Below are 13,770 nucleotides of genomic sequence, written 5' to 3' on the forward strand. Positions count from 1 at the left end.
GCACATTGAAGAGAATGGCAACCTCAACATCGAAGTTTACCGGAAGCCCACTCACACGGTCCAGTACCTCCTCTTTGACTCCCATCACCCTCTGGAACACAAACTTGGAGTAATCAGGACCCTACACCACCGGGCAGAACATGTTCCCTCTAAGCCTGAGGGAAAAAAGAAGGAACACACACACGTAAAGGAAGCATTCAAAACATGCGGTTATCCCAACTGGGCGTTCATAAAGTCAGCAAAGAGGCACAGAAAAGAAGATCAGACACCAGCGAGGGAGGATAAGAAAGACATACGCAACAACGTTGAAGTATGTAGTGGTGAGGCAGAGGTCTAACAGTGTGCAGATCTGATCGGAACAACGTTGTCATCCCCTATGTAGCCGGTGTATCAGAGAAACTCAGGAGAGTTTTCTCCAAGCACGACATCCCAGTGTACTTCAGACCCAGCAACACACTCAGACAGAAACTGGTTCACCCGAAAGACAAAACTCCAAAACACAGACTTAACAACGTGGTGTATGCTGTACAGTGCAGCGAGGAATGCCCAGACCTCTACATTGGAGAGACCAAACAGCCACTTCACAAGCGCATGGCACAACATAGAAGAGCCACCTCCACAGGACAAGACTCAGCAGTCCATCTGCATCTTAAGGATAAAGGTCACTCTTTCGAGGATGCCAATGTTCACATTTTGGACAGAGAGGACAGATGGTTTGAAAGAGGAGTGAAAGAGGCCATCTATGTCCACTGTGAGCGACCATCTTTGAACAGAGGCGGTGGTTTACGACACCAACTGTCTGCCATCTATAATCCAGTTTTGAGTTCCCTCCCCAGACGCCTTAATGCCCACTCACATCCTGGGCCATCTGACCTCAGGAATTCACACGACAAGGTGGGGCCAGGTTTCACAATGAGCTCACCCGAAACCCTGGCTGATTAGGTCCCACACCCGCTTTCACACCTTGGCTCATGTGATTAGAGGATCACCAGGGGGTCCTTTGTCCCTCTTTGGGGGGATACTCCCACTGGGTTTAAATCTGGGACTCTCGGCCGTTTGACCTTAGAACTGAAGAAGCTTCTCGGATGAGAGGTGAAACGTCTTCAAGCAACTTTAAGAAGTCCAGACGCTTTTCTTTGCAAACTCCTTTGACTACGATGACCTGAATGACTGAGAACCTTCACAGACATATATCCTGTTATGTGTAACTGTTTGACTGTTGACTTAACGATGAGTTGTATTAACTTTTTTTTCATCCATCATTAGTCCTTAAGAAAAAAAAGGAACACTGTGTCTGTTAAATATTCTCTCATGTTAGAAATGAGGTGATTAATTTATGATTTTTTATGGCCTGTTTTTCAATATGGCATTCCGTGATTCATGGCACAGTTCCTGCCTGTCTGAAAGCCTCAACCATCATTCCCATCCACAAAAAGACTGGAATTGACAACCTCAGTGACTACAGACCTACAGCCCTCAGGCCTGTAGTCATGAAGTGTTTTGAGCAGAAAGTGTCTCAGAACATCAGAGACTGTCTATCCCCCTCACTCGACCCCCACCTGTTTGCTACAGATCAAATTGGTCCACGGAGGACACTATCACCATGACCCTTCACAAAGCGCTGAGCCATCTGGAGAACAGAAAGAGCTACGTGAGGATGCTCTTCATGGACTACAGCTCAGCGTTCAACACGATAATCCCAAACATCCTCACCACCAAACTGGACCGTCTCCACATTCCCCCACCACCTGTATCTGGATCAAAGAATTCCTCACAAACTGGCTGAGGAAGAATAACCTCCTGCGGAAATTCTATTGCTCCTCAGTGGAGAGCGTGCTCTCCTAGTGCCTCATTGTTTGGTACACAGGGGCCACTACAGAGAACTGGAAGGCTGGGCAGAGGGTAATTAACACCAACCAAAAAAAAAAAAAAAAATTATTGGCTGGCATTGCCAGATCCTCCTGTCTCAGAAAAAACAACGCCTTCACAGGTGACCCCGCCCACCACCTGTTTGACCCGCTGCCCTCTGGTCAGCGCCTCAGGTCAATCAGGTCCAATCTGAGCCATGGTCTAAGTAACCTCCATCACTCAGGCCACTCACATAACGACTCTTTTCGGACCAAGTCCATTGCACTACTTCCAAACACTTTGTTCTCCAGTGTGTGCCTTTCTCTTATTTTTGCATATATTTCTCTCTTGTACATATTTCTCCTGTTTGTTTTAATTATTCCTGTTGTCTACTATTTATATTTTATTCTGACGTAGTTGGTGTGGAGCACCCACAATTAATTATATATGTATGATGACAATAAAGGGCTATTCTATTCTATTCTATTCTATTCTATGTATTAATAGATTTTATTAAATTTAAAATTATTTTGACAATGTAGTAGTTTTTGTTACATGCAATACAGTTGACAAAGCACAACTTGGACTTTGCTTCCATCTTGTGTTCAACAAGCACAGCTGCAGTTTGCAAGTCTGAGAGTGTGAAACCAAACTGTGAACAAATATGTTTTTGTAAACGTCTAATGCCACACTAATGCTTTTATATGTAATATTTTATGTTGGTTGATTTAATTTCTGTCTTTCTATTGGGAAGAATGAGTTGATTGTTTTTATGTTTTTGTCTGAAGTTACATTAAATAAAATGTAAAAGCAAAAATTAAGACTGGATATTTGTAGGAAATTAGAGCAATTCTGATCTAACAATGATACAAGTGATGATTGTTTGAAAGCAGCAGATGTGCCTGTATGATCGAAATCCTAAAAAAAATGCTTTTTTAAATCCAACAAATTTGCACCTTAGCCTCCCCCAACATGGCTGCACCTGGTGAACAACAGTGGAGACAATACTTACAAAAGCAGGCAGAGGTTCACTTCTGTCCTGCTGTTGATCACACGCGTTGTCTCCTACTGTCGCCATTCCCACTGTCAGAACTGGGTCAGCTGTCCCGTCCTTTGCACATGCTGGCTCGCAAACTGATCATGTGGAGCAGCATCAATCTCTTGTCACTGACAACTTACTCATATTCCAGGAGCTCTGAACTTGGGAGCAGACTTACTGTCCAGGGGGAACCAGCAGTACGGGGACTGGCCTGCACCCACAGGTGGTGAGAGAGAGAGAGAGGGCTAACAATGATATTGATTGCCCCAAGGTGGACAAGGTCCCATTGGTTAACGGAGATTATGCCCCTTTTGTGGAGCGAATCTTGGCCTCTCTCTCTCTGACGAGACCTAGCCTCACAAGCCAGGGGGGAGATTTAACACCCTCACTCCGCACGCCTCGCACTGTGGCCTTGGCCTGTGAGCGGTTGGATCTGAGTATGGCGGTACTCCCCCAGGGGGTTATAGCGTGGGTGCATGTGTTGCCAGAGTAAATGACAAAAGGTAACACTTCCTCGTAAACATTAACTCTACACAATAACAACATCACCTTATTAATAGAAGTACAGCCAGTGAAGCAATGCTATGAGTTGCTTTACTGTAACAATGTAGCTACTCTCGCACTGGCAGTAGTAACAAAGTATCAGCATGCAGGCAACAAGTTTCATGAACGCACACAAAGCAGCATCAGTCCAATTCTGCCTGAAAGTCCAACAAACTTGTGTGCAGCTGCGCCCCTGTCCGACTACGCTCTCAATCGCCACGGAAAGAGGGCGGGTGAGCTCCTCCCATACAGCTAAGGCATGGGCTGAGAGGAGGGCTCTTTAACAACACCTAAACAGAAAAATTTCTACAAACAGGGGTTAAAGTGGGATTTGTCAAGTGGGGGAACCTGAAGATCATTTGTAGGGGAAAAGAATCACAACTCACAATAATTTCTTCAGAGTCAGTAGGTTTTCTTTGTGTCCTGCCTGACCTGCACAACTGAAGTGGGTGTGACCTGCTACTGAATTCAACAAGACATCAACATATGTTTCACAGCTATCTTGACTGATTTCCATTTCCAACACCAACAGTACACTGTGTAGACTATATATACTTTAGTTTACTAGACCTATACTGTTGTTATAAAGGTGAAATTCAGTGACTCAATTTAAGCATCATCAGCTTGAATGCAAAATAATCTCTGCTGTAACCGAACACTGAGCACCACAGCTACTGTACACCAGTCCAACACAGACCTTTACTCTAAATCCATCACAGTACAGCAAACTACCTGTTTGTGCTGCACAAAATTATGGAGTATTTTCATGCACCATTTGAACAACATAAAATTAGTATAGTTTGCTTTGCAGGATATTTTCACATAAAATACATAATTCATCATATACAGATACAAGATGTGATTAAAATGATGGATGTGTAAGCTTAATGTTGCCATGAGCAGTTCTTCCCTTTAAATATATCTTCCTTTCCTGTCCTGTTTTTCTTAAATCTTTCTCGAGCTTTGAGTGAAGTTTGCTCTCATACTATCTCTCTCCCTGGAAAGTACAGCAGCTGGACCTTTAGCTAGCAACACACTGTGTGACAAACTGCACACAAACAGTTTGCATGTTTGCTGATGTCTGTTGACCTGATATAAACGTTGCATTTGAAATGACCTGCCACATATAAAAATGTTACTCCCTGTATGATTGCTTCTCTTCAGAAGCACTAGCTAGATGCTCTAGTATCAGGACACCTGCACTCGTTCTATCAAGCTATCAAGCATGAACTAACATGCTGTAGTTTTGTAAATTTACAACTATTAGTGTTAAAAATCATTTATATCACACAGATTTTTGTGTTTTATGTGTGCTTTGTTATCATATAAATGTAAAAGATTTCAAGGATTAGAACTGTGAGTAAGAAGCTCAGGTGAATTAAGAAACACTTTCTGTCTGCATCTTATACCCAGAGAAATAGTCCACTTCCACTGAACAGAGAGACTAGTTCCTGCTTATAGTAACTGGTGTGTGTAGTTCATTAGACTGTACCGGCCTTAGATGGTGACAACAAATGTCATGACAAAGTTGGAATTTTTTGTATTGTTCATGTTTCATTTATGATTTTAAGGAAATATCTAAGACAGTCTATTGCACCTTGTTCTACGTAATGCAAGTCTAGAACATTTACAGACTATTTAATACTTAAATTACCTGTTTTCTAATTACAGCGCCACAAATTAACATTTCTAATTGATTGATTGATAGATTGATTGATATACCTTTATTAGTCCCACAAGGGGAAATTTCATGTTGATTAATCAAGAAGAAACACATCATTATCCTCTCTGGTTTCCAAATACTCTAATATGAATCTGATTATTCTTTCTGCACAAAAACGAAATCAAATCACAGGAAACTGTGGAAAAGAAAAAATAACCAGCATCAGTGTCCGAAGATACCCTCATAATTTTGTCTCAGCTCAGACTGGTCATATGAACTTCAGATAAATATTCTGAATGGTCAATATTTATGGTCAATATTTTGTCCTCAACTGGTTCCCTGTCCTGTGTGTGTGGGAGGTGTTTCCTGAGAATCACCCACAGTGATGCTCCAGATAAGAAGCAGCGAGACCACAAATGAAGCAAAACGAGCCTATTTTTGTTTTAAAACTTTGAAACAGCAGACGTGGGTCTTCTGCTGGTCACAAGTTATTTTGGGGAATATCTGCTCTCTTTTATTTGTCCTCCATCAGTATTTAATGCAGGACACATCCCCTTCAGCTGTTAACACATAGTTTGGCCATTAAGCATTAACTAACATGACCATGTAGTTTTGTGAATTTGTTTGACAGCTTATTGCGTGCCATGATGTGCGCTTTGCTGAAGATAGCCAGTTGTGGATTATTATTAGTTATCGGATTAATATAAAAAACTGTCAGTATGAAGCTCAGGTCAATAATGGTCGCTTTTAGTCAGCAACATATACCCAGAAAAATATCCCATTTCAACTGAATAGACATGTAAGTTTGTGCTTCATATAGTAACTGGTATGATCGGTTCATTGGAATAGACTGTGACAATGATAACTGCAACAGGAAATTTTTTACAAAGAAAACATTTCATTTGAAGGTTTGAAACAGTGGTGTGTGTGATATGTGATGTTGCAAAATTTGGATCCAATCCCAAGTAAATACACGGCCATTGTTGCTGATAGCAAGTACTGATAAAGATGCTTTTAACTTACAAAGGCAGCTTATGTAGGATTAGCAGGGAATGTCTGAATATAGTCTACAGGTAATCAATTATGATGACAATTAACAATATTTTCACCACTATGTGAGCTAGCTGGATATTTCTTGCCTCTGTGGAAGGACTCTGTGGGGTCTGGGTCTATCTGAAGGTTTTCTTTCCTCCTCCGTCAATATCTTTTAGCAAAAAACTTTTCTTTTTCACAGCTTTTCAAGTTATTATACAAGTTGCTTTTGTTGCCAAAGTATCAAATTTCCTTCCTACATGCCTACATCTTAACAAGGTTATTACTTGCAGCCATGAAATACCTCCCCTCCGGCTTTTTCTCATTCACTATATGCAGCCACAGCTGAGTCATGTGACAACACCAAAAACCACAGGAGAGCAGGGAGGAGGAAGAGGAGCAAAGAGTGCACTGATCTGTTTACTGTTTGCGGAAACAGTCCATTACTGGCACTGCAGACTTTGACAATCACATTCAAGAGATATTTGATCGCAGTGCAACACTTCTGTCCCTTTGCTGACCCACTTATCGTAATGTGAGCAAGTTTTAAGGAACAAGGAACAAGGTTTGCTTGGTAGGGCTTTGATACGCACAATCATAGTTATGTTTCTAATCTGACCATATTAGCGATGTTCACTGTTGCTGTTAACATTCAGCCGAATCCACACAAGCAAAGCATTTAACAGAATGAAGCCTACAGTTCTGCTTTTTGTATTTTAGGCTTTTACCATGTGTAATATAGGTTTCCACTTTTGTAACAGTACATATATGTGGTACTGTGCAAAACTTTTGAATCATCCCTCATTTATTTATATTTTGCTTCCAAGGAGCCAGAGTTTCTTGTTATTTTTCTCCTGTACCTCTCCTGAAGGGCTTTCAAAGATTTTTGAATCTGACCCTTTTCTGGGGAATCTTTGGTTTGTTTGCTTGTTGTACCATGTAACACTGACCTATAAATGATTTAATCATAAAAAGGCACCTAACTAGTGATTAGCCAATGTTGTGTCAACACATAACAGATAACTTAGCAAAGAATCAATTTATATTTAGCAGCCTGTTGCAAAAATGACTAATTTGTTCCAATTTTTCAGCCAAATGGATGAAACATGGCAAAAACAACAGTTTGAGAGACATAAAATGGTTTTTATTAATCCAGTGTCTACATCAATCTGTAAAACATCTGGAGACTGACATGATTTGGGGCTGAATTTCAGGAGGTGGTGTCATGATGGAATTATGAACAGAGAAAAGATTTTGATGTGAAAATCCTCTATATGTAAATAGAGTCAAGGACATAAAAGTTGGGGGTGGGGGCAAGGCTCTACACCAGGATGGCAGTTGTCCCCCCTTGCCCACCTGTAGACCCGCCCCTGGCTTTGACTTCTTGTCACTTTATGTCCATTGCTGGGGTGGTCTTCTCTTCTTTTAGCTGCAGACAAATGACGAGCTATAAATTTCCCATTATTTCAAACAAAGCTGCTGTGAATAAATGCACCTCAGTGATGGTTCAAAAATGAAAGGCATAATCTGAATGCTCGATCCCCCCACTGTGGGGCCATGTTTTATGGCATTCACAGGATTTCTCATTTGAACACCCATGGGAAGTTTTGAGCCCAACTCTGCTTTTTTTTTTGAGAGTTTGTTGTGGATTATTATTAGCTGTTATATTAATTAAAAGAAAATATATCACATGTTCAGAGCTGTCAGTAAGAAGCTTACCCAGATAGCAAGACGACATTGAATCTATGTTGATTTTTCATCCGAACCGTCGTATATGGTCGGGGTTGAAATGCCAATGTTGTAACAACATTGAAATACTGTGGTAAACCGACGGTCTTACTATAGAGACGTTGTAACAATGTTGATTCACCGTTGTTTTTTTGTCATTGATATTTGATCTATTTATAGTCGACCAGGTGACAACAACAACGTCGAGAAAGCGTCTATTTATAGTTGACGATCATTCGGCTCCGGTCACCATCAAAAACCATCGATTTGTAGTTGAGCATTAAATTGCTTTGCAACTGATCGGGTATAAAGTACCAGAGAAAGTAGATTTATTGTTCATTTGTTATCAATGACTTGGTCTAGTTCACCAGCTTTAAAAAATCGTGTCTACGTGCAATTTATGTATAGTTGACCGGGAAATTAAAGCAGCGATCACTTGGACTATTCCGCAGCACCCCTCTCACATTGGTACATCCCCCCAGGTATTCATTGTCTTCTACAGTAGAGCGGGACATTTGATTTACTCTCAGCGGAATTGACCGGAGAAGGCATCAGTTCATGCACTGCACTGGCCTGCACCACGATTAGTATAAGGTAAGAATGAATGATTTTTTTTCCCCTACTCATTATTTCCATGTTTGCATTTGAATAACAGTAAAAAACTCGTTAATGTTGTACATTAACGAGTTTTTTACTGTTATTTACGTTGCTCCCACAAAATGTGGGAGCCCGAAATTGTGTCTACTTCTTACAATCCGGCAACAAATAAATTGCACTGCGAACAAAGTATATCAACAAAGAAAACATTTTCGTTTCATAATTTCTTTGTTATATTCCCTTACAAAGCTAGCTTTAACGCTTCGAGGTTTCCTTTCTTCTTGCCGTCGCTTCGGCGCTTGACCCAGACTTTCGCTCTGTAGTTGCTTAGTACTACAAAAAATTCTAAATCTGTGATATATGATTGATAAACGTAAAGTTAACTGTATAAACGTGTTCAATGACTTTGTTACTTTTGATGACTGGAGAGCACTCGCTTCAATTCGCACACGAAAACTTTAGACTCAGTTTGAAAGCTCACGCAGCATGCCCATGTGACTGTACGTTGTACGCGCACCTAACTTTACGTTGCACGCGTACATGACTTTCCGTTTGTGCCTTAAATAATGAATAAGGCTACGTCCACACGTACCAGCGTATTTTTGAAACCGCTGATTTTTCTATGCGTTTGCACCTTTTGTCCACACGTAATGTATGTCTGGCCGTACATTGTGTTTGTATTTCCAGGCGCATTTCACGAAGCAGAACGCAGTCTTCAGAGATATCCACGTGAACGCTGTGATATGTCTGACCTTCAGTCCGAAGCTGGAACTCAGACCAGTCTTAAAAGAAAGCACAAGTAAAACTTTTTTATTCACAAACATATCTTTGATTGTTAAGAATTTATGATCTTGTCTTTTATACATATCTGTGGTGCTTGCATACTGCAATATCGCCACATAATATAGTCCAAAAAGTGGAAGTTTGTAAACTTTTTAAAAATGCAAAGCCGTGTACACTTGTGCACTTGAAAAATTCATTGTATACTGCACCTTCTTGCACATCTCTGTTTCCTGTGTGTGTTGTTAGAAATCAAACTAACTTTAGGAAACAATATGCCAAAAGCATATTTACAATTACTTAAGACCGTTTTTAATTTCTCTTCTTTAGACCAAATCCCCTGTACACATATACGGACTCAGAGGATGAGTTTTTTTGTGGGGAAAGCCTACAAAAAAACGGTTTCCCCAGGCCCCTCGAGTGAAAATACCAGGTAATAAAATACTGTCTAGTGTCTGTGTACATATCTGTGTCTGACACGAGGAAACTTTTTTGACAAGTTGTCTGTATTCTTAAATACTTAAAAAATTATCTTTTTCTAAACAGCCCTCACCACTCCGCAGTCTGCCCCCCAGCCCACTGATAGCAACCATCATAATGCCCCACCCAGCTCCCGGCACCTTTCGCCACTCCGGCACAAACCGACACAGCTTTGCGATCTCGCCAGCATGCAGAGTCTGATGTCTTCCCTATAGATGGTATGCTTTTTAAAAAGCTTTAAAGCTGCATCACAATGTCATTGTACTCTTATCTTCAAAACACCAGTTTATACTCCTGAATGTCATCTTGTTGTGATTTTTTTTTTCTGTAGATTCCAGAGACTCTGTGAGGCCACTATTACAAGGCAAGTTTGAAAATCTTGGAATTTCACAGTTTACATGGTATAACAAATATATGTAACAGGCAAAAACTAGTAAACACTTTTAGCAGTTACAAGAACTAACAAATGAATATCCAACAAAAGGGAATAGAAATACATTGCACTGCCAATACTTTGGTTTATTCTTTGTATGACTTGAAAATCAGGCTTTAGGGAAAACTAAATGACATGTTTCTATCATCAATTACATGAAGTAAACACACAGGCACTTGCATACACATTTAAGACATGAGACACGCTAATTCCATCTCATAAAATGTGTCTATAGGTGAGACGCTTTGCGTTGATTGGTGCTGCTGAACCACACTGGAGGTGCGAGTCCGCCGTGTAATGGTTTATGCCATTACAAAGGAGCTGGCCTCTGTACTCAACTGGGCAGGGGAAAAAAACAAAGGACCAGACAAAGCAAAAAAGGGCATTTAAAGAGACAGCGCTGTGCAGATGCATATTTGGTAAGTTTTAACATTTATTGTAGTTTTATGAGCCTAAAGTGAACAATAAAGGGATCAATTGATGTGCTGGGTGCGTTTCACATTTCCTATGTCTGTTTTTTGCTATATTACTTTGTCTTTCTTAATAACAAGACTTTCATGTCCGGTTAATCTGGAGATGGAGTCTTTGGTCTTCGGCTTGTTTTGTCCTCGGGTTGTACACTTTGTACAGCCTGAGGGCCCATGTTTTCTTTTTTTTTTTTAAAGGATACACGGCACGCCATGCTAAGACATATCACATTTTCAGCTTATAGCTCTTTGGGAATCAAATGCGGCAGTTTGCTGATTTCCGCCTGGTGACTTTCATGTTTATCAGCCTAGGAGTTTACATACTTTCTCCCTGCTGAAGACAATTAACAAGAGCTTATTCATGTGCTCTAATTCCCTTTTTTTGTCTTTGTTTTTTTGTGTGTGTGTCTATTTTTGTCCTAGATGGCCTGGCGCAGCAGGTAGGGGCGAACTCTATGTCTGAGTTGGTCTTTGCTCAAGCAGTCCAGAAATGGCTCAGATATGATCCAGATCGTACGGGTGGCACGCAGGACGCACATCATCCATCCCCATCCCGGAGTAAATAATAAAAAGTGACGTGAAACATAGAAATGTAAATAGGAAACTTTGTCTTTTAATAAAGTATTTTGCAAATGATACATGTCTATTGACCTTTTTTGGTTTTTTGTTTTTTTCAATAAAAAGCAACTGTGCGAAAGAGGTGGAAAAGCAATACCATATCTCAACAGTGTTTCAATATCAGAATCTGACATTGTTTCAATGTCAACAGTGTTAGAAAATATAACGTTGAATCAATGTCAGGTTTCAACATTGATTCAACATCAAAACCTGACGTTGTTTCAACGTTAAAAATGGGTGCAAGAGTGACGTTGGGTCAATGTCACACTTCAACGTTGATTCAATGACGTCGCCTGATATTGACTCAACATTGTTTCAATGTTTCCTTGCTATCTGGGTAGGTCAGTCCGCACCGGATACACAGAAAAACAGTCCACTTCTAGTGAACAGACAGTTATTTTCTGTCTTGTATAGGAACTGGTATGTCTTGTTCACGGGAATCCCCGAGCCTAGATGGTGATGACAAATGTTGACCAGGAAGAACTTTTACACAGAAACATGTGTTCTTAAATCATTTGTACAGATGTTTTTCAGCCATGGAAAATAAATACTTCCTTGTTCCCCAGAACTTGCTGACATTTCTTTGTTTTCACGCAGGTGTACTTGTGAGGATTGAAATGATATTTCTCTGACTCCACAGACATAGTGATGTCAGTACATGGCATGAATTGTATAACCAATACTTGACCAAATACCCTTGACTGGACTGTAAATCTGGAAATAATATTATATTTGCCTCTGTTATTTTCAGAAATAGCTTGTTTGACAGATTGCTGCGTGCCACGATGTTTGCTTTGTTGAAGACAGTTAGATGTTTATTATTATTAGTTGTCATATTAATATAAATGATGTCAAATAATTCATATTCAATACAACACCGCCTTCAGTCTTCCCCAGAAAAAAAACTGCACATTTCCTGCAAGTCGACAGGTTATTTTCTCAGTCTACTTTTTTTGACCTATCACATTCAAGAGAAAATGCATTACCATACTGGAGCCCCGCCCCCATTCCCTTGCTGTTTTGATACTAACCCAACCCTTTAAATATCAAACAACAGGTGAAGTTGTTGATTATTGGAAGAGTGAAAGAGCAGCTCTACACAGGAAAATACCAGGAGCTACTTGGAGTTAACCTGAAAAACAAAGGTGAGCATCAAATTAATGAGTTTGTTCAATTTTTAAATCTATTTTAAATTAAAATGTAAATTTGTTACTGTGTTTATTAATGTTCTTTCATGAATTAATTCTAAAGTCTTGTTTCTGGTCTTTCACCATCAGCCCACAGCTCTACGTTTTCATTGGCATACGAGAGAGAATCCAACAATGTGCGACCAGGAGAATACTTTCAGAGACAAAACTATGGATAAGCCGGTACAGATTAATGAGAAAGATGCTGTGGAAGCTACAGAACAAGATTGGGCTCAAGTCCTGAGTCACAAAGATCCAAATGATGAATTGGAAGATTCAGACTTTGAAGATCAAGCCGATGAAGAGTCCAACAGTGGTTTAAGCTGGAGTGATGAAGCGTTCATTGAGGATTGCTGTCCACTTTGTTCACATGTTCGCACTGAGCCTGCGGTGCTGCAGTGTGGCCACAGCTTCTGTAACGGCTGTGTGCAAGAATGTGAGAAGTGGACAAAGTCTTTTAAATGTTCCCTCTGTAACAAAGTCAGCAACAACCCAGAGCCTCCAGTTAATGTTTCCATGATGAGTTTGAGTGAAAGCGACAGAGTTGATCCATTAGGAGGACAAAGAAATGAGCAGGTGAGCGTGCTTCATTCTTTATACGCTTTATACACCCATATAAAACCATATAGCTTCATCTTAATAGGGTTATTAACCACTTTGACTCAATCATGAATGATCTGTGATAAATAGTCAACATCATCTTTATTCAGCCACTTATACAACCACACAGAGTGCTCAGAAAATTAGCAGTTAGTCTTAAGTTAGCACAGCACATTTAAGTGCCTGAATGATCAGGACCCATCAGTCCTAAGAGAGGAGATGAAGGACAAACAGCCCAGCAGGTTTGATTACAGGAAATAACCCAACTTTCCAAAACTCACCCCAACAAACTGACCTAACCCAAACAACTCACTAGTCAGACTGACGTAACTAAACCTCCAGTGAAGGAAATGATTCTATGGAGCTCATTTTCAGCTTTCATTTCATTTCAAGTTTTACTCTGGGATTCCAGAGAACAGCTTTTTAATCATTCACTGACTTTCCTTTTGCTTCTGAGTGTTTGCTTTCTTTAAAGTTATCCATTATCCATTAGGGAAATGATGAATGATTATAGTAACCATGAACTTTTTCCACACAGTAACTGTGTTAAGAATAGAAATTGAGAACCCCAGAACACAAGGATAAATGTGTAACACCTCCAGTCCAGGATTAGAGAAAATGATTAGCAACATAAAACACAATAATCTTTAATCCAGAGAAGATTTCCTGTTTCTTACTCACCATCAGTGTTTTTCTGTTCTGCTTTTTAATCTGCAGCCCCTGAAGTTGTCGACTGCTTCATCTCCAGAGCTTCC

General features: G+C 40.2%; 1 long non-coding RNA gene across 2 annotated transcripts; it reads left to right on the forward strand.

The window, feature by feature from the left end:
* The first annotated feature begins 8,998 nt into the window (after window positions 1-8,998).
* Window positions 8,999-11,240, forward strand: LOC134633751 (uncharacterized). Of its 2 annotated transcripts, none has more exons than XR_010573776.1 (6): window positions 8,999-9,249; window positions 9,561-9,663; window positions 9,794-9,928; window positions 10,042-10,074; window positions 10,379-10,562; window positions 11,034-11,240. It is a non-coding gene; the product is annotated as an uncharacterized LOC134633751 (long non-coding RNA). The 2 variants fall into 2 exon arrangements; XR_010094784.2 differs by having other exon boundaries at window positions 9,006-9,249; window positions 9,777-9,928.
* Window positions 11,241-13,770: the final 2,530 nt, after the last annotated feature.

This window comes from Pelmatolapia mariae, linkage group LG8 (assembly GCF_036321145.2).
Source record: "Pelmatolapia mariae isolate MD_Pm_ZW linkage group LG8, Pm_UMD_F_2, whole genome shotgun sequence".
Taxonomy (NCBI): domain Eukaryota; kingdom Metazoa; phylum Chordata; class Actinopteri; order Cichliformes; family Cichlidae; genus Pelmatolapia; species Pelmatolapia mariae.